We start from the raw sequence: 23,097 nt of genomic DNA, 5'->3' as shown, positions 1-23,097 counted from the left end.
TATAAATAAATTAGAAATATCAAAGAGATCAATGACTGAACCGACCAACAGTTAGGCAGAATTGGTCAGAGTTTATATTGACAAAATAAATGTGATTTCCTGATATGTTAATAAAAATGTAAAAAGTTATTTCATAAAAAAAAATAATACACGGAAAAGAAGTTATAATGATCAAAGTTTAGTTAACTACGTATTGTTCATCTTTCCTCGAATTTTATCCTCTGAACAACGATAATTATTGGAGTAATAATGATTCTGTGTGAAATTGGACACTTTTAGGTTATTGATGAAATAACTCATTTCGCATTTATCGTCTGGCGTCTCAAGGGATCCTCTCAATGAGTTTGTCTAGGAACAAGAGCCCGTGCTGACATATAAATAGCTCACAGGGAACCAAAACCACGCTCTTCTATATCTTTCCCAAATGATATTCAGCTGGGGTTAAACTAAGCTCCTACAAAAGAAAACCCAGATAGCTTGTGGTCTACTTAAACAACTGGGACCTATGAGGTCATTCAGCGTTGAAACGGAAATTGGGAGTAGATAGGTTTAAAAGGCTTAACAGGAGGAAAACCTTAAAGAAAATGAAAGGAGAGGGTGGACAGCAAAATGAAACAAAGAGAATATGAACGGAGGTACAGTAAAAAGGTTGCAGCTTTGGACCGAAGTGACGCTGCAAAGAGCCTTCAGTAATGCTTACAGTGCATCGCATGAGGTGCAGGTGCACTGACGGTACTCCTCACTATGGGATCCTTGTAATGGGTTTCTGGACGATTTGACCAAACAACAGGGAGAAGAATTTGAATGATGATAATAATGTGTTCATCTTCATGTTGTCATTCATCACTGTACAGCAAATTATCATTCTTCTGGTAAGAATCATCTTCGTCAGGCTTATGCCATCAGTGCACTTCACGTGGCAAACTGTAGGCATTACTAAAGGGTGTTTGCAGTGCCCCTATGACCCATAGACGCACCCTTTTACTTTTTATCTATTTACTCTACCTCCGTTCCCTCTTCCTTTCCTCCATCTTGCTGTCCAACCTCTCCAACTCATGTTTTCACTGCCTTGATCTCTGAAGGGCTGAAAGTGCCCCAGTGCTGGGCACCGAAGCCTGATCTGAGACATCAAATCTGGCGAGATCCATCTCTTGCCGGTGCCAAGTTCAGCGGAATCCTGAATGACTGAATTCTACTGGCAGTTATCAACACTCCCGCGTTTAAGATGAAAGGAGAAACCTAAAAGGAATTCTCTCTCAAATAAAAAAAAGAACTACATTGCATTTAACTCTACCTGGGCATCGGAAATCATTATGGGACATCAAAGACAAACGGGTCATCGGAAATGTACCCTAACTCACAAGGGTACAATTTCCGCTTGGTGTTAAATTTCATGTGGAGGGTATTTGCGATCTGCATGTCAAGAGATGTATCTTCTCTCTCTCTCTCTCTCTCTCTCTCTCTGCAAAGAGAGATGAGAGTGATAACACTGGAAGATGGTGTCTCTAAGCTATAATCTGTGTATTTGTTTATCACTTATCGACTTTATTTATTCATATCTCTATTTATCCGCTACCTTTCCTTCCCTCGTTTTATATTGATAGATTGATGGTCTAATGACAAAACCCAAGAGCCTCCCATTGCAAATCAGCTTTAATCAAATCCTGAAATCTTGAATTCTTATATTTGGAGAGAGTAAATATTACCTTTAACGGATCTTATTTGTGTTCCATTTTCTACACATTTATAAACAAAATATTTGACGTCGTTTTTTTTTTTTTTCTTTCTTTTTTTTTTAGTAAAAACTATTGATCAAATTGAACAGATTTGTAACGATAGAGAGGCACCTTCTTGCGATGGAAACTAATGAAATGTTTATGCAGTGATTCTGGGATAAATTAAGTTACCACAATGAATAACAAGAATAATAAAAAAAAAAAATAAACACTTTGACAAATTACTTCAGACATTTTACCGGAAGATCAAATCGACCCTCTGCTTCAAACTGACTAAAGTTTCCTGGTTCTGAGATATTGGACAATTGCCACGAGGGTTCCTCTATTCATTTGCTGTCATTAAGTGATCGTCATCTGATACTTTTTCTCTCTTCATTTCTAAGCCCCAAAAGAATTCGGCTTCGATCCTGGAAAACTCGAGAAAGATTTGGGCGCCTTCAATCAAGTCCTTTGTGCCTCTCTTGATGTGAAATCTGGCTAAAGATGTGGTGAGGGATGGGATGGTCCTATGCACTGAGTTGCAGGTGCATTAAAGGGGGGAGAGAGAGAGAGAGAGAGAAATCGTAACATGCTGTTCGTAATAGATATGACAAAAATGATTAACTCTTTCTGCTTTGGTTAATAACTCTGCAATCTGGTGGTACCTCACAGCCATTTTATTATTTTAAGGATTACCATATATCTGCAGTAAATAAATGACTAATCTTAACAATATATGAAACCAAACGCTATTTAAAGCAAAATGCGCCGTCAACGAGAAATGGAATTATTAACCTAAACACCGGATAATATCATGCAAACTGGCTGGGTCTTTACTTTCAATCTCAGGCCATAAATCGGAGGAAGTTGCATCACAGACCTCTGTTGGAGTCTCCTGTGGGGCTGTTCATGCTGCAGGCAACGCCATCTAGGGACAGAAATTGAAAGTAGTTTGGGATCTGTGCTTCATTAAGCGACTAATAATTTGGAAAAGGATGGCTTGGGGAGACATCATAAGTGAGCCCCTATTGAAAGATGACTCATAGGATGGTTTAAAACTTAAGGAGAAATTACACCTACGCAAGGAACGACTCAAAAGATACTGTGTGTGACAAGTGAAAACGAGGGAGGGAAATCTTCCCCTCAGCAGATTACTAAATATGTCTGTGGTTCTAGCCAACTTAATCAAAGAATTAATTTCAGAGTTGAATAAATGTATAAACATGGGGAAAACCTCCATGTATTCATAAGGTAAGCGTGGACACGAAACGGAAGGCAGACCCCATAACTCCATTTACATACACAGCCTCTCTCTCTCTCTCTCTCTCTCTCCCGGCAATCACCCCATCTCTCTATCTCTCTCTCTCTCTCTCTCTCTCTCCACCTCTTTCTCCATTCTAACAGGTAATGAAAATGAGAGAGTTGCATCATAACATAACGTTTATTTACAATAACTAAATCAATTAACTAAGTAATCCAGTCTCACAGACTAACTTAAAACTACTCATTGTCAAGTCACCCCAAAAGGTCACACCTTTCCCTGGGAACTCTGTCCCACCGAAATCCAGAACCGTCTGCCAAAGATACAGAACACATCCCGGTAAGTACACACACAAGTTTAAAGACAAAGTTAATAAAATGGAACATCTTACAAGATATCAAACAAGCCACCCCTTTGGCTAAAGTAAAGGTAACACTTACCCATTCCCAACCGGACACTAAACACTATGTGACAAAAAACTCCCCCGGCGAATGCCACGGCATCTTTGCCTATGACTCGAAGCCCTCTGTCAAAATCCCTCCCATAGGTTTGGGTATGAACGCTTTTAACAGAAAGAGGCGCACACGCACATACGAACACACAGTTCGCTAGCGCCTCGCGGTTCTAGCTGCATCTAGTTTCACAAATGCACTTTGAGAAGAGTTCATAAACTGTCGTACATTGACTTCCTGAACTAAGCACTTTTATCTCACGCCATCCCCTAGAAACTCATTCATCAGCTACTCTCAGGTCGTTACTCTGCACTGTCCTCCACATTCCACAGGTTACAGAGAATGCACGAACAATATATTATTAATCAAAACCCTATGTCTTACAGATTGCTCGGCCTCGCACCTATATGCTAGCCCCCGCCTAGCAAAATTGCTTATATAATATAAAACATTGGCCAGCTTAAAATAAAATAAGAAAAACTGCACGTCTCTGGCATTATAAAATAAAGTCTTATCACGCTTTAATCTCGCAATAACACAAAACGCATTTTCTCTCATATTTTCTGCATTAGGATTCTTGAATATCCCTCTTCGCTTGTCTGCAAGTAGCTGCACAGACAGTAGCAGGCTATAGCAGGCTGTAGCAACTGTAGGAAGACGTAATGCCTCCCTCATCGTAGAAGACTCTCACGGCTTCTTGTAGATCCCCAAAAAACACGCTGTAGAATTCTCTCGAACACCCATCATGGAAATACTTGTAATCACCATGGGCAACATGGCAGCAACCTCACGGCTGGTGGACGTCTTGCTGGAGTCGGGGAACGACTTTTGGGCGTTAGTATGTCAGTCAGGTCACTGGTCAATCTAAGAAAATTAACCCAAACATACTACCTCTATCAAACAATGATCTCAAAAAGGTCAGAAATACTAACTGAACGTCTCCCAATTAACTCCCTTAAATATGACTACTAAATGATAAGTCATTATCGCAACTCTCTAAGAAAAAAACATCAAGTTCTCCAACTCAATTCTCCAAACTCGCACATCAGCACACACACAACTCAGAAATCACAGCAACTCCACGGAATTCTGCACTCACATTTCGAACTCGAATGTGCTCACAAAAAAAAGAGAAAAAATTCGTAACGAGCTCAAGAAAGAAAAGAATCACGTAACACCCAGACCCAAAAAATTTTCTCTTAAGTTCTGACATTCAAACAACCCACAAAATCAGCAAAAATCTCCAACTTTTAACAGCAAAAACCCCTCTACTGCTCAATAATTAATTACAATGAGACTTAATGTCAAACTCCCATTTACGTAAACAGCAACCCTCGAAAAATCACACCTCCCGTCCAAAAAAGAAATGTTATTTAAACTCAATCCCCTAATCATATCTCTCATAGGAAAAGGAAGAAAAACAATAAAAAAAAAAAGGATAATCACAAGTAGATTTCCCCAATCACAAAATACATAATACATGTATAATATGCATAATTCCCGCGTTTTCCCCAAGAAATGCTCCATGTAAAGTTATGGAATTTGCCAGAAAGCAAACTCTCACACATGCGCTTTCGTGAAATGCTATAGCCAACATTTCCATATATTGCAAAAATTCTGATCTGTCACCATCAGAAGAAAAGAATCAGCACACGGCTCATCACATCGCCTGTCAGCAGAAAAATCGCCTGCGGACGCATGCTCAAACAACAGCGCAAAAATTGTCTAGTCAGACACATAAGTTTGAAAACTCATGATTCTCAAGAAAAAAAAGGTCTAACTGACACATTTCACAGAATTAACTCCAGGATATGACTAATATGTTCAAAAATTTGTCTCGAAGACTTATTCTCTCAACATGACTTTTCCCCAATTATATTTCTCCAAGAATAACACACTTGTGAACATGAAAAATGCACACACATCTCCATATGACTCTTAATGCAGTAATGCCATTCGCCTCTAAATAGACACGAAATCAAAAAAAGAGAACCACAGAAATATTCTCTTGTCTCGAAAAAAAAACTCCATAACCACAAAAAAAAAAGGTCACCCGCCCAAGATTAATTCCAACTCCATTATGAGACATCATATCAATAATAACACCACTCCGGTTATAAAAATATTTCCTCCATTTGGTTAATAACCAACCCCCTTATATTATTCTCTTATTTCTCCAATAGCCACATGTCAGTAAAAACAAAAACACCACTCCAGGAATAGAGAATAATCACCTCTATTTCGGCAAATACAAAATATTTACCTCTATTTCCCAATAACTCCATGTGGAACAAAACAAGGCTCCAAAAATATATATCTCCAAAAAAGGAATATCAAAAAATGAAATCCCATCTCCAAAAAAATGTGCACTCAAGGCAACTAACTCACATACTCACAAATATTGCCCCATAATCTCCAAATATGTGTCTCCACTTTGCAACAAAGATGGCTGCAAAATAATTGAACTAAACATAGCTCATACCACTATTGGCAAATATCAAAAATGGCCAAAAATATACATCTCCCATATATTATATCTCAAAATATAACTCCAAAATAATATATACCTCCAATTATCTCCCCAAAATAATATATCTCAATTATAACTCCAATTCTCCAGAGAATAACTCAATGTTATAGTAAAAACTATAAAAACTCACTCCATTTAGCATAACTGCTAAAAAAGGGCAAAAACTCGGCAAATAAAACTGTCTAGAAAATTCTAGAAAAAACCACCAATGTGCCACAAGTCATTATAACAGAATTCCAAACTCACAGTGTCTAAGCAAAGACTTCCCCATATGCACTACGACATAAGCCATTAGAAAACTTAACCAAGTTTCCTATCTCTCACAAAGTGTCACAAATAAATACAACAAGGGGTATTGTGCAAGAAAACTCACAATTTCTGGAACACAAATATCCAGAAAAAAAAAAAAAAAAATGTAGTGCCATTACGTATGCAATCAAAAAATGCAAGAAAATCTCCCATAAATCTCTTTGTGCAGCATCTAATAGCTGAAAACACAAACACGTTCTCTTAAATGACTCTAAGTCATGAACTGAGACAATATTCACACTAACTGGAGAGAAAAAACAAATTCAAATTCACCCATGGTAAAAAACTTGTGTCAGCTATGGCTAACTTCCAAAAAAGGAGAAAAGAAAAATCAACGGCACCATTAACTATCTCCCGTAACTCACTAGATGTCAAGCAATTATCTGCTAAACTCATAAAAAAAAGGAAAAAAAACTAAAACAATGTGTTGTTAGTTCTTCCCATAATCACAAAAGATTTCACCTCCCTTGACAGCATTAAAACACCCACGTATTAGTACATAAAAAATCAGTATCAGAAATATCATTATCACAAAATCACCAAAAAAAATTGCTATCATCAAAATCATCAGTATCAGTACAAAAATTATCACCAATGTTAATGCTTGTCCATTCTCCAAAAATTCAGCACAAAATTCAGCAAAATCCCACACAATTCACCAAGATTCAGCCAGATTCATCAAGATTCAGCAAAACTCATCCCCGTGAATCACTGAAATATTCTCCAAAGTTACAAAAACTCGACAAATAATTAACACAAGACTTCTCCCATTAATTCATTGTAATGATTCTCCTTGAATAATTATCTGTAATAATTATCAAATAATCTCCCATGAAATATCTCAAATCTCTCGCAAAACAATTCTCCCGTAATGATAATTATACTTAAGCAAACCTCCCGTGACACATCTCAAGTATAATAATTATTAATAATAATAATAACTCTTCATAGCAATAATCTCAAGTAAGGGTGAAATTCAAATAGCATACACAGTATTGCTGAATCCTATGACATACAATTTCTCCAGCATGCAACACCATGACATAACACCATTGCCACACAACACAGATACAACACCAATCATCGGCATTTCAAAGTAATTTCTCCAACACAATAAAAAAAAAATAATCTGTGTATATTTGTGTCTTTCAAGGCACAAAGAAACATATAACACATCCCGTGCATGTTAACTACTTTTCCCCTCATTTTCGGAAAAGAAAAATCTCTTTTCATTTCCTTTTCTCTTCATCCAAGAGAGAGAAAAAAAATATCTTTTCTAAAAAAAAAGACTCTACGGGCATTTCACTTCATCAACTAATCAATCAGCTGATATCTTAGCATTCAATGTCAAGGCCAGATCCATCCCCAACACTAAGAAAAAAAAAGGAAAAGGGGGAGTTCACCCACAGTGAGAAAAAAAAATTTCTCCCCCCCTGAGAACAACCCCTCAGTCGAGCAGCAGAACAGCCCGAGGCATACCAGTAGTATCCCCCCATCTCGCAATGCCCTCCCCTGCACTATCTCACGAGTGAGGCTAGTGGTACCTCCCATGCTACTATCCCCCCGAGGGATGCCCGTACACCCTCGCAATGCAAGGCGCCTCTCTGCAGAAATGTGCTGAGCCCTTAAAATTGTGGCCGCTCTGTGTCACTAAGCCAAATATGCTTATCTAAGCACAGTTCCCATGCATAGAAAAATACACTCCTATGTTTTAAACAAAGACGAATGCATACGTCTATTATAAACACGTGCAAATAAAGAAAACACGTCACTATGGGGCAAAGACAAGAAAAATTATTGACCTCTTGAACCAATCCCATAACCCAGAAATATTTAAACAAAAACCCACTCCTTTTTGATAAACAATAGTTTAACACTCACCACTCCATAATGGGAACAAAGAACTCGAAATTCTTCGTAAAAACACGTAAATCTCGTCGGCACAATACAAACGCGACCGGTGAGATGACCACTAGCAACACTCACTCATGAACTAGACTGAGTTGCTTGTCTCACGACTCCCGCCCTGAAGAATCTCGGTACGGGCAAATTGATGACCCTAATAGAAAATCTTTCCTCATCCCCCCATCCCACGGACGGACATTTTCTCTACCCCTTTTTCTAACTGGCCAACCATCTCTACATTGGCGTTCCTAGGCATAGAAAAGCAAGAAAACTTTTATATCCCCTCTTTAACCGTCTGCCACCACTATAAACATGGGGAAAACCTCCATGTATTCATAAGGTAAGCGTGGACACGAAACGGAAGGCAGACCCCATAACTCCATTTACATACACAGCCTCTCTCTCTCTCTCTCTCTCTCTCTCTCTCTCTCTCTCTCTCTCTCTCTCGGCAATCACCCCATCTCTCTATCTCTCTCTCTCTCTCTCTCTCTCTCTCCACCTCTTTCTCCATTCTAACAGGTAATGAAAATGAGAGAGTTGCATCATAACATAACGTTTATTTACAATAACTAAATCAATTAACTAAGTAATCCAGTCTCACAGACTAACTTAAAACTACTCATTGTCAAGTCACCCCAAAAGGTCACACCTTTCCCTGGGAACTCTGTCCCACCGAAATCCAGAACCGTCTGCCAAAGATACAGAACACATCCCGGTAAGTACACACACAAGTTTAAAGACAAAGTTAATAAAATGGAACATCTTACAAGATATCAAACAAGCCACCCCTTTGGCTAAAGTAAAGGTAACACTTACCCATTCCCAACCGGACACTAAACACTATGTGACAAAAAACTCCCCCGGCGAATGCCACGGCATCTTTGCCTATGACTCGAAGCCCTCTGTCAAAATCCCTCCCATAGGTTTGGGTATGAACGCTTTTAACAGAAAGAGGCGCACACGCACATACGAACACACAGTTCGCTAGCGCCTCGCGGTTCTAGCTGCATCTAGTTTCACAAATGCACTTTGAGAAGAGTTCATAAACTGTCGTACATTGACTTCCTGAACTAAGCACTTTTATCTCACGCCATCCCCTAGAAACTCATTCATCAGCTACTCTCAGGTCGTTACTCTGCACTGTCCTCCACATTCCACAGGTTACAGAGAATGCACGAACAATATATTATTAATCAAAACCCTATGTCTTACAAATGTATAACTTAATATAAGTAGATAAATAAGAATACATAAATCATTAAGTATATCAGACTTAAAGCAGATTTAAAACTCAGTGATGTATTTCCACTCGGTAAGTCTACCATCTGTCATATTTCTGTCTCAATTCGTGAAGAAACATGAAGTCATTCAATCATGATTTCAGTTTCCACCTCTGCAATATAACTTCATTCATATCAAAACCTTTGGCGGAAAATTCATCAGAACTTTGAGTATCTTAGATAAAAGCAAAACAAAACAACTATTTAAAGTTTCGTCACCATTCTCTTTTGCCATAAATACTGTACACTAATCATAAGTAATAATTATAATTTATATACAGTCACTCAAGCAATGTACACTCAGTTCTAACCTAAGTGATAAAGCGAGCAAGCAGTTTCATGAAAACTAAAGGTAAATAATTTAATGGAATTGAAATGGAATGGGGCATAAGAACTAATACTAGATAATGAATGATCCTTCATTATATAATTCGCATTATCGTCATAGGGTAGACATCGTAGCTATAATAGAACAGAATAGAATTCAGCGCTGGGACCTATGAGGTCATTCAGTGATGAAAGGGAAATAGAGAGTAGAAAGGTTTAAAAAAGTTTGAAAGGTGTAACAAAAACAAAGCCTTTTGCAGTTGCATTATAAATCAATTGTTAGCATAGGGTTGAGGAAAGTAAGATGGAAGAAAGGGAATATGAACAGAGGTACGGTAAAATTAATTCTTAATAATTATACTACAATCCAAAACAATGCTTTAAAAACTATAACAGTCAATGAGATACGAACTTTACCTCTGAGCAACTTTCAGAGTGAAATACTTCAGCATTTATCATTAAATCATTTATAATAATATTTTTTTTGCACATTTACCTACACAAGTATTGATGTGGATCACTTAAAATTTCCGTGCGGCTAATTACAAACTCTAATGTCTCATATTCAAACCGATATATTTACACCAGAGGTTCCCCTGACGCAAATGAATAACGTACTCTGTAATTCTTCATTACAGCTCAGCGTCCCATTGAAAAACGGCCATTAAATACAGTTTGCATATCATTAATGTGATTACGAATGAGATTCCCTTTGATAAGAGTCATTCATCTTGGGAAGTCTAATGATAAGGCGGGTGTCTCTCTCTTCGTCCGAAGAACTGAAATGATAATTATAGCAACAATATTTCCTAGGGTCACGTGATCGCCTCCCGATTCCATTAACAATTTCTGAGACAGAATTGTTCCAGATGGATGTTCATTGCTTGACAAATTTGAAAACAAGAATCTTCTTTCTTTTTTAGACGTCCCTGTTCTAAGACAAGAAAATATTTTCAATACCTGATATGTAGCAAAAGAACTTTAAGGGTTTACGGTCGAATCTCTATAGTTTGTTTCTTCAACTTCAAAATGAATTCAATCTTCACTCTCTTCACTAGCAAGGCTTTAATGTCGGCGTCTAATTGGCTGCTGTTTCAAGATGGCTCCAGACCTTGTCTTGTCAACAAAAGAGGCGAGTTCAATCCTAAAAGCGTGACTGTCAGCCTCAGAAGTAGTCTTTCAGTAAATTAAAGCCACACAGTGAAATGCTATGCATCATAAACTGCTTGTGGTAGTAAGTGTCTCTCTAAAGGTCAGAGAATCAACGTAGATTAATTAAATCAAGCAAAAAAACCAACAGAAATACGACACAACAATGAATGGAGGGAACAGGATGAAATCAGCCACATTTCCTCTTTTATGGAGGGATACTCCTCCTTTCCCCCACGGCTTAGGAGGGACCTAACCAGTTCCATATCCCTTAATTGCCTGCTGTCATCTCAAGACCCTTCTGTGAATTGTTCTTCTCTAAGTCTACTACAATGATAGGAAATCATTGTTGTTCGTCGAGAATCGGGAATGTGGCCTGTTGGATAAAGGGTTTCCACTCTCGCTTTTGTCTTACCCAAAGCATAAAAAAGACTGTCATAGATAGTAATAATCGTTCACCTGAATATGAAGTAGCGACCGCTAATATAGAAAAATGAACTGAGACAGCCTCAGTTTTCCTCTTAAGTATAAAATGACATAAAACGTTTACACTTTAGGCAGACTGTAATTAGGTCACCCAGTTAGTGGGAGAAGCCTCCAGTGTCCATGATTAAACAACTTAGAAATGCTCTCTCTCTCTCTCTCTCTCTCTCTCTCCTCTCTCTCTCTCTCTCTCTCTCTTTTTATACCTTCTATTTGAAAGGCAAATACAATTTTGACTTGGAAAAATGAAATTCATAATTTCTGTATCACTGGAACATTTAACTATTTTAAAATCTCAGAACTGACTGTCACAAAATTATTTTGATCTTGTCTTGTTTGTTTATCAAGTATTGGAAAGGACTCCTTTGATGAATACTAATCATTAATTGTTGTAAAAAAATAATGTAGACAATTTTCCATGCAATATTTCTAAAGCTAGATTTCCAAATAACGAACTGCACATCTTACAATGCATTCAAAACAAGACCCATATATTAAAATATCAGACCACTCAAAACAAACAAGGCACAGCATCACATTCCTCAAAGTAAGAAGGCTATTCCTCCTAATCCTAAGAACGTAAGAATTTTTGTGCTTTTGTGGGAGTGGAAGTCGTTGACCTGAATCAGCGTAGGAGGGCCTCGAAAGGCCCCACTTTGAGCAACCAACTCGGAAATGAGCAAAATTCTAAAGAACAATGATGGAATTAAAAATTTCTCCCGTGGATTACATTACAGTGAATTCTTATCCAACATTAAACTGACTGGTTACATGTACTGATAGTTAACTAAAACAGAGAGAGAGAGAGAGAGAGAGAGAGAGAGAGAGAGAGAGAGAGAGAGAGAGAGAGAGTTAACAGGAAAAATCCAATTTCGAAATACGAAAGATCTAAGAATCTCGCAACGCAGAACATCCGAAAAATCTTTATAACTTATCCTCGAAGACGAGCTTACCTTTAGCCAGGCTGATCTACATTCAGTAAAAAAAAAAAAAAAGTATTTTCGGGGACATCAAAGCAAGAAACGAGTTCCTGACGAGGGAGGAATTCCTAGAGAAGTTTGCAAAGGGAAAGAATTCCCTTAGATATGGAAATTGCGACGCAAGATAAGATGGCGGTGATTTCCTGATCGTGCTGGCTTCAGTGGAATATCTTCCTTCACTCCTTCAAATCAAGTCTTGCTTTATATAGAGTCATTTTATATAGTGTAACTTCCGAAATATGTAAATAGATAAATGTTTATATAAATAAATAAAAGTGAAAATATGTCTGCTTAGATCTGAATCTACATCACACTGAGTTTGGAGGTCGAGAAAAGGGTGGTCGCGCTAGGTGATGCTGATGGAAAAGTAACTAAAACTACAGAAATGACTCGACTGAAAATTACAGAATTCCTCGAACAAAAGTGAATGGTAGTTGTCTTGTGGAAACATATTTGTATAAAAGTTTGATGACTGAAGACGTATGATATTTATAGAACATGATAATTATACTTAAGAAAGAATTAATGCTCTTGGAAAGCGAAGGACTGATGATGTGTTAGCACAGTAATTAAAGGACTGAATAGAATAACATAAACAGCTCTATTTATACCAAACTGAAGGACAGAATGACGAGTGATGGCCAATTTAAAACTAGGGTTGTGTCCTACTTTGTGTTCATTTCCCACCTATCGTTTCTTGAATAATAAATTCCCCTTAGTCAGTATTCAAAAATATCTGCCCAATGACAACGTTCTGTCCACCTCCGAGTATTCCAATCTGATTCCTAGTCAACATTCAGGATTTGCAGCAAACGCCACCAGCACCTCATACCAAAATCAGAAGCTATTCCCATATTAGTTAGATTCCTAGGTGGGTGGGAGGGAGACACAGCAGGAGGAGGAATGAGTGATAAACAGCAGAGGAATGTGAGATATAACAGCTGAGGAGAAGGAGGAGGAGTAGATGGAGGAGGACGAGGAGGTCTGTCACCCCCTCTGTCGCTTCGTCCGACTGACTCTGCTTTGTCCTATGGACAATTTCTGATTCAGTCAAGTGCTGCCTTTGTGGGGTCTTTGTTGTGAGACGATCGAGGAAGACTCTGGAGAGGCTTCGATGCTTCGGTGATTTAGTCTTTAATGAGAAGTTATCTGAGAGAAAGATGGACCTTTTTGTACATCATCGTGGTAAATGTATAAGCATTGTAATTCCTACCTATATCAAAGATTCGTGTTGATACGGTGTCCTTAGTATCCTATCATGGTCATCAAACAATTTCTCTCTCTCTCTCTCTCTCTCTCTCTCTCTCAGTAAAACTTGAGCTATGTTATAGAGTAATTCCTACCTCTAACAGAGACCATAACGTATGCTTTAAACGGTTATGTTTGGCCTCCCTTCACGAGTGTCAAACAATTACTCTCCCTCTCTCTCTCTCTCTCTCTCTCTCTCTCTCTCTCTCTGGTATCAATAGTGTAAGGGGTATAAAGCTTTCAGCTCACAACTAAAGAGACCAGCGTTCGATCCCCAAACAGGGCGAGGAGGGAACGGTAGAAGAGAAACTCCAAAAATTGCAGCCAGAAAAGGTCAGAGATTAATATGAGAGGAAAATGAATTAAATTAGGAGGCAAAATTCCCCTGAGTCAGTTCGGGAAAACTGAGCCCACAAAAAAAAAAAAAAAAAAAAATGTAAAATTAGAATAATTTAACATTTGATGAACGTCCACCCAATACTTCAATAGGACAAAACATCTGACCCTTTTTTGAGTTTTAGAAAAATCATCAGCACAAATGGCTAAGGCTTCTGATAAATTCGAACCTCTCCATGAAAGGCGAAACAATCCAATAGGAAATCAGGGATCGTGTTTGAGAAACGGATCGTCTACAAGTGGAAGATGACAGGTCTCCCTCTTCGCAGAATCTCCAGAGTTTTCAGATTCTTCTTCGTTTCAACAGTAGAAGTTCAATTTCCTGGTGTAACTGACGTCAAAGAACCCCCCTTTCTCTCTAATCAACGATATAAGGAGCGAGACAGAATTCCCGAAAAACATCTGCTAAAAACATCTGCTCTCCTTTGCAACCTCCTGATCTTATTTCATCTCCTTCTCTCGGGAGGAACTGACGCAATTTCACTCTTTGTCTGCAAGTCTTCCATTTAGAAAGTTTTCGGTGATGTTATTTGTTTACTTTGTGTGTCTTTCATTATTATTATTATTATTATTATTATTATTATTATTATTATTATGAAATAGACCCCAAAAGGAATTATTGGAAAATGGACCAAAGGTGATTTGGAGCAATAAATAATAATAAATAAATAAATAAATAAAATACAAATAAAAAATATATATAATTGCACAAAACAGCAAAAAAGGTCTGAGAACTCAGATCAAAGGTCGTGGCAGTCCCAGGTAAATATATAACCTCCATTAAATACTAAACAGAAGTGAGACTCAGATCTCTATTTGCCTTTCATAAGATCACATTAACCTTGATTCTTTAGTCCAACAAACTCTCTTTCTCTCTCTCTCTCTCTCTCTCTCTCTCTCTCTCTCTCTCTTCTCTCTCCACACACACACACACACACATATTCAGGTGTCAGTTTTATGAGAAAACGGACGAGGAAATCTGTTTGAAATGGAATCCACTCGATTCACTTGACACTAAATTGCCTCAACATCTCAGCAGAAGCCTCGAGGTGACGCTCCGTTACCTCCAACAACATTCCTGGAGTTGAGAGAGAGAGAGAGAGAGTTGAAGGCTACCAGCTCATGAAAATCGAGTCTTGACGTCATTGGAACCAAGAAGTTTCATGTTGTCACACTATCAAGGCAGATGTTGTCACACCACGAAGTTTCTTGTTGTCTAACAATGAACGCGATGTTGTCACTCAATGAAATCTCATGTTGTCAGACCACGAAATGTCATGTTGTCACACTATTAAGGCTAATGTTGTCTCACCAAGAGGCTTCATGTTGTCAGCCCACGATTTGTCAATTGGCCACACAATCGAAGCCCATGTTGTTACGCCAGAGGGTTTTGTGTTGTCATACCATATGTTGTCACATTTGAAGGCTGGTGTTGTCACACCACGAAGTGTTATGTTGCCATAATATCAAGGCCGATGTTGTCACGCCACGACATTTATGCTGTCAGACGACGAAATGTCATGTTGTCACACTATCAAGGACGATGTTGTCACGCTAAGATGTTACATGTTGTCAGACCACAAAATGTCATATTGTCACACTTTACATGCAATGTTGTCCCACCAAGGAGTTTCATGGCGTCAGACCACTAAATTCCATGTTGTCAAACCATGAAAGTGTCATGTTGTCACAATCAAGGCCGATATCATAGCAAGAAGTTCCATATTGTCAGACCATTAAGTATCATGCCCAGAAGAAGAAGAAAAAGTTGAAAATATTTCTTTTGTGACCACCCACTCAAATTCATCGAAGTCTGAAGCATATTGCCGGGGAACTCGTTATCACTTTCTCTCTCTCTCTCTATCTCTCTCTCTCTCTCTCTCTTGCATGTAATAAACGAAGGAAATATATATTCTCTCTCTCTCTCTCTTCTCTCTCTCTCTCTCTCTCTCTCTCTCTCTCTCTATCTTTTCAAGGGACGATAACACTAAAATCTAAAGAAGTTACTTTGAAAAGAAAACACACTACAAAAGGTTATAATAAAAAGTAAATTTAACATGAAAACTACTATACTATGTAAAATAAAAGATGGAAAAAAAAAACAAAAAAACAAAAAATTCTTCATTATATATATATATATATATATATATATTATATATTATATATATATAGTATATATATAAATATATATTTTATATATATAAGATATTTTAAGGAATTAAAAAGTAATTTTAAGTTACTTTCAACAATTCGCAAAAGGGAGAAGATAAAATATATATAAATATAAAAGTATAAAATTGCTGAGTCATTTAGAAATTAAATGGTGGAGACAGGATCCAATAATATTCTGAGTTTCAAAATCGAAATGGAAAACTGAATATGGGATCTTCTCCTTTCTACTTTTCACCTTCCTTCATTAAACCCAAAATATTCTGTTCGTTCTCTCTCGCCCCTATTTACTGAAAGGGAGACGCTTATTAGGTTATGCGTTTGTATTCACACAAGAGCTCTGCGTAAACTGATATGACAACAGTAAAACATGAACTGACAGCAGCAAAAAGTATATGACAGCGTTAAAACAGGATATGACAGCGGCTATTATTATTTTATCCTTATAACTTCAGTAGACGAACCCTATTCACATGGATCAAGAAGCCCACTAAAGGGGCGACTGACCTGATTATGAAGCTTCCAAAGAAAGTTGGTTTCAACCTCCCACCGCTAAAGACCCCCCAACACTGCAGCAGTAACTGATCATGATACAGAGGCAGTGATCTTTCATCCCCATGGAAGAGGAGCGAATCCTCCACATCTAAGCGGCATGCCACGACACTAACCACTATACCAGCTGACTAGTTACAGCAGGCAATCACAGCGCTAAAATAGAGAGATGGAAGCGGTAGTTCCAGGACTTGGTGAGAAGCTTTGTCATTCTCTCATCAGCATCTGCTTCGCGTCAAATTTCTAGTCGACTCGAGTGGTCTTGTTTGTTTTGGAAAAGCGTCTGTCTTTCGTGGGCGCCATGAATGAATGAGAGAGGGAGAGAGAGAGGTTAGTGGGGAGCAGTTTTATTTCCAAAGCTTGTCTAGTCGTACAAATCAAGCCTAATTACGTCTGGGTTATTAAGTATTCTTGCTTGATAAATCACCAGACATCTACCATGTAAATGAGCCCGACATCCAGCCTGTAAAATTATTGAAGTTTCTGATAAAAAAAATCATATTCGATTTCGAAATCAACTTCTATGTTTGTAGAATGGCCGTAATAAATGCTTCGTTAGAATAAGTAAGAGTTATTTGAAATTATATACCAAACTAACCTTCCTTTTAGGTCAATGTTTATATATTTCTTTTTGAGCCTAAACTTGAAAACTAAATAATAACGAGTAGATGCTGTTAGTGTTCACACTACCTCAGATAACTACTGTTCTCCCAGTAGTTATTTGTGAGGTAGTTGTAGAAATAGACCGTATATGCACAGAGAGAGAGAGAGAGAGAGAGAGAGAGAGAGAGAGAGAGAGAGAGAGAGAGCACAGCAAAGAAACATCTTGTCCACATTAAAATACAGTGTCACCAATTATCTGCAATACTGCAATATTGCAAAGAGGCTAAGTAATGAAGAAGTGTGGACTTGGAAGAGAGAGAGAGAGAGAGAGAGAGAGAGAGAGAGAGAGAGAGAGGTTTGGATTAAATAGCAATATTTTCCTGACTGTTTTGGGGGAACTTTCTTGAATGAGTTTACCCAAAAGAACATATCCTCTAATTTAAATTTCGTGTGGATGGAGGCTTATATTCATCTCTTGTTTGGAGAGCTTGGCTATAATATGGTACGATAATTTTTTTTTTTTTTTTAAACAGAAGACGAAAAATTTACTGACTTTTCTTTTTCGACAGTGGATCCTTCGTGTCGGGAAACATCAATTTGCTTGTTTACTGGCGGCTCGTTTAAAAAAAAAAATAAATAAATAAATATAATAAAGTAAAAATAGATACATTTAATAAATTAGTGAATAAATTAATAAATGAATAAATAAATCTAATGAATTGATGAATAGATAAATAAATAAATTTAATTATTTGAACAATAAGTAAATAAATAAAGAAGTAAATATATAATTCAATAAATAGATAAACAAATAACGAAATTGATGAATAAATAAAAAAACAAATAAATAAATTGATAAATAAATAAATAAATAAGTAAACAAATACATAAAAAGAGACAACACAAGAGACTTTCAACAGAAAACAACCAAAACAAAGGACTTCCATTCTTCTTCTTCTTCGTCACAGCCCAAGAACGAAATGAGAACAACTCACTCAAAACACGAATAGAAAATTAAGATGCTTATGCAAATTACACTCACTCAAAGCACGCTCTCTCTCTCTCTCTCTCTCTCTCTCTCTCTCTCTCCTTCCGTCGCCTGTGCTATTTTTAGCATCGCCTCCTCTGCCACTTACGGACACAAGGGATCGATCGCGGGTTTTTGGCAAGGCCGTCAATTCTCCGTAAGCCTCAGGCATCAGAGAATGATTTGCTGTTACGACAGGTCTGTGCGTCACCCGAAATATTATAGACGTCTGTGCTGAGAACCGTCGGATTTTGGGGAAGGAATGGGTGGTTCATGAACTATTAGATTTTGTCCATGAATGACCTCAAAATATATAAAGCACATAAATAGTGCCTAAACCTTAGTTAAATATCAATTTTCGGAATACTAATGAAAATGTTTTAATTCACTTGTTAGTCATTTATGAGGGTTTTGCTTCTAGTGAAAACAAGATGAATTGGTTTTGTATTCATTCAAAAGATGTTATAAATTAACCCACTTGACATTCCCAAGTGGATATGTGATACTTATCATATAAAAACATTATTTCGCAATTTGGGAAAAGCGGAGGTAAAATAAATTTGGGTCGGTGTTGTCATAGCCGTAGGAAGAGTCAGAATCAAATATTATTATCAATATTAGTAATATTTTTAATATTTTTCTTATTATTATTATTATTATTATTATTATTATTATTATTATTACTATTCAGAGAATAAAACCTATTCATAAGGATCAAGCCCACTGACTTGAAATTCAACCTTCCCAAGAATATTAAGTTGCTCATCAGGAAGTAAGAGAAGGTAAAGGGAAACACAGAAAGAGAAGATCTCCCTCATTAGGAATAAAAAAAATATAATTAATATGCAGATAAAAAGTCATTACTTTATAAGAATTAGACAAAGTATATATATACACCCAGCGTGCAAATTTGTGTATGAAGTATAAACGAAGGCTTATGTTGATGATAAATCAAGAAAATACACCGATCATAGTATACGCATTGATCACTAATAATCAATTAACATAAAAAGCTTTGTATTTTAATCCGACCAGGAATAGCGGCATCACACATCAACGAGACTTCGGAAATAAACGGTTGGTATAAACAAATGACGTCACACGATTGCTACTCGATTGTTTGTTTCATCATGTGACCAACACTCTTGTTGGGCAATCCCTCCAGGGGAACAGATGACAATCAGTCGGAAAGGGAACAGACACGAAAGTAGAATAATAAAACAACACACGATTTATCAGAAAACGTAGATGTCAGAGCGAGAGAGATGTTTCCACCAACCAAAAATATGAGACTGCATGAAATCTAGACGCATGTGAACAGGACAGATTTATATTGATAATCTTTATCCAGTTATATGCCAGCAATAAATATCGTCCGTGGAGGTATTCGTCAAGGTTAATCGCTTTGGGAAAATAAAATATGAGACCAGAGACAGATCCAAATAAATCGAGCTCACGAGTGACGGGAATCAACGGAAGTGAATCACTTGAGTGGAGTACGAAGCGATTCCTATCAACTATAGCGTTTGACATGTTCACGGGTAGGCCTACTGCTGCAACCCTACAGTCCACCCAGCAGCTGTGAAAATGGGTTTTAGAGTGTGATGGGCTTATGAAATAGGGTGAGTAGGTAGCAGCCTCATCCCTGAGGGTTTTTTTGAGAAGCCTGGAGGTTATACACGCCTGAGGAGTGAATTAATGAATGAAAGAAAGCATAATTCCCACGCCAGTGAATGGATGCAAATTTCCCCGTCGACGGACATTAACGAATCTTTGTGGACGACGGACTGGGATTTGTTATCTTAATCCATTGAGACGCATTCCCTGGGTTATGAGTTCATTCGCAGGAAGAAGAAGAAGAAGAAGAAGAAGAAGAAGAAGACTCTCACGCCTTCCAAACATACTGGGAACTGTGATAGCGTGACGGTTACACCGTAACTTTTTTATATATATTTGCAGTCGACTATTTGTTGTTCTGGGTATGATCTCTCTCTCTCTCTCTCTCTCTCTCTCTCTCTCTTCTCTCTCTCTCTCTCTCATTAACATATCTTTAGTATAGAACTAGATAAGGGAAGTGAAATTCCTATATTAAATGACAAGTTATCCTTTTTCACCATAGAGAAAAAAGTGAAACGATGACATTGAATAACAAGAGTTACTCATTCACATTATAAAAAAATATATAAAACGCACTGCACTCACTTAGGTACACTGAAATAGATTACACATAAAAATTGATGACTGTTATTGCTGTCATAATTACGAGAGATGGAAGGGAGATGAGAGATCTCCCTCAAGGAATTGGTGCTACAATAATGATTTTATTGAGAGTTGCATCTGATCAGAAGCCGCTCACAGGAATGTGCTCTTCCCCTGTTCATTGCTAATTACGCTGCCTAAATGAAATATCTGCCTGGTTATATTACGGTCTAGTTTTGTTAACGGGATATGTATGTATGTATATATATTAAAACATACACATACTATAACTGTGTACAATATACATTACATATAATACCATACATACATACTTACACACACACACACACACACACATATATATATATATATATATATATATATATATATATATATATATATATATATATTCATACAATTATATATAGAAATACTCACGCGAACACATTTCCATATGTATGGGTATAACATACTTATGTAACATGAAAGAAGAGCCAGTCAACAACCACAAAAGACCAAGGGTTAATCACATTACTCTCTACGTAAATAGTAACTCTGTAATTAATGAGATTGTAATTACAAGTTTATTAAGCTATTTCGTCTCCTCACTGAGTATGACCCTCAGTCAATCTTTATTATAACATAATAACAAACTCTTCATGACTGTACTGAAAATATATTTGATAATTAATAATGACGTCATCATGAGTGATTAAATCCTGACTCTGAATTGCTTGGGGAAGATTTCTTATTAAATAAACATTAATTTTTTTATCTGGTAAACTATTTTAAATGTTTTCTCCAGCCCCTGCAGTTTCTCCTCACTATGTTGGACTTATCTTACATGGTTGCTTCTACCTCTCTCTCTCTCTCTCTCTCTCTCTCTCTCTCTCTCTCTCTCTCTGGTGACTTCAGGTATGACTTCCTTGTCTCAGAGAGACTTTTAAACGAAAGCAGTGACTCTCCCATGAGCGAATTCCAAAACACGTTTCGTCTTGGCTATAAAAATCCTTTATTCCCCCCACCCGGCCCAACCCCCTCCTCTCTCTCTCTCTCTCTCTCTCTCTCTCTCTCTCTCTCTCTCTCTCTCTCTCTCTCTCCACCAATAGAATATATAGAAGGGCTTACAGTGATAATATTACATAAAAATATTTGGAAATTTGAGAAGTGGACTTGGTTGTGTGTGCATGGGAATATGTGTGTTTGTGTGTGTGCACATACTCGCACATGTAACCGATGATTGCCGATACGAATTGTACATTACTCATACAAAAAACTAGAAATTTTTAATTAAAAAATGATGGAAAAAAAATAGCACTTTATAGTCCCATTTTCCTAACGACCAAACCCCCTTTGAAATGTCTTCTCATATCATGTGGTTCCTCGACGTCTCTGAACCTAAAGTGAAAACCAACTTTTTAGGAACCGAAAACTTTCTTTCTAGAAAGTTTGGTTGGCTTCTCCTGATAACTGGGACTCTCAGTGATGACTAACTTTCTTCCGATAAGCTTTCAGCGAAATGAAAAGCATCGGGCCAGAGAGAGAGAGAGAGAGAGAGAGATCCCAAAAGCATTCATATACGATGATTATCGTTTACATTAATCCTGTGATCGTGTCTACTGTATTTCGTAATCTAGGAGAACAAAGGTTTAATGATACGTAAAAACCCTTCACATTTTGAGGTCAACAGCTGAACAAAAAAAAGTGATAAAACAAAGTTCGTTCTGTCACTCCAGTTTTCTGTCTATATCAGAATTTGTGATGAAGATAGATAGAATATCACATAGAGCAAAGGCCAATTATATCTTCGTTCTCTTTTTAAGTTATTCTTATTTTCGGAACTGGCAAATAAATATTGAAAAATTGTCAAACACAAACACACGCACGCACGCCCGCGCGCACGCACACACACACGCACACAAATATATATATATAATATATAATATATATATATATATATATATATATATATATATATAATATATATATATATATATATATATATATAACTGGTCTTACTTTTAAATAATTTCCTATAATTATATAACTGTAGAGCTTTCCACTCTCTCTCTCTCTCTCTCTCTCTCTCTCTCTCTCTCTCTCTCTCTCTCCTCTCTTCCTAAACCCTTGTCCATCTGTAGTTACGCAACGCACAATTCCAGGATGTTCATTTACAGCTGACTTCCCAGGACTTAATTGGGTTAAGGCTTTCTCTAATGGTCGATTCCAACGGGTACATCTAATCCCAAAACGTGTATGTATGTATGTACGTATAACAATGAAGTTCTGCTAGCGGTGCTCTTTTCTTAAGAGAAGATCTCTCCAATGTAAAACTTATATATATACAACCTCGGAGTCCGTCCATTTTTCATGACAAAAGACTATCTGGAAAATACGTCCCACACTAGTAGGAACTATCCAGGTTCTCAGAAAAACTAAGATAACTGATAAGAAATATTGAAAGAAGAAAACAAGACTTATTTTCACATTCAGCAGAAAGAGACCTCATTGC

Source organism: Macrobrachium nipponense, chromosome 34 (assembly GCF_015104395.2).
Source record: "Macrobrachium nipponense isolate FS-2020 chromosome 34, ASM1510439v2, whole genome shotgun sequence".
NCBI classification, from domain to species: Eukaryota; Metazoa; Arthropoda; class Malacostraca; order Decapoda; family Palaemonidae; genus Macrobrachium; species Macrobrachium nipponense.
The sequence above is the reverse complement of the archived record's forward strand: the minus strand, read 5'-3'. Positions refer to the sequence as shown.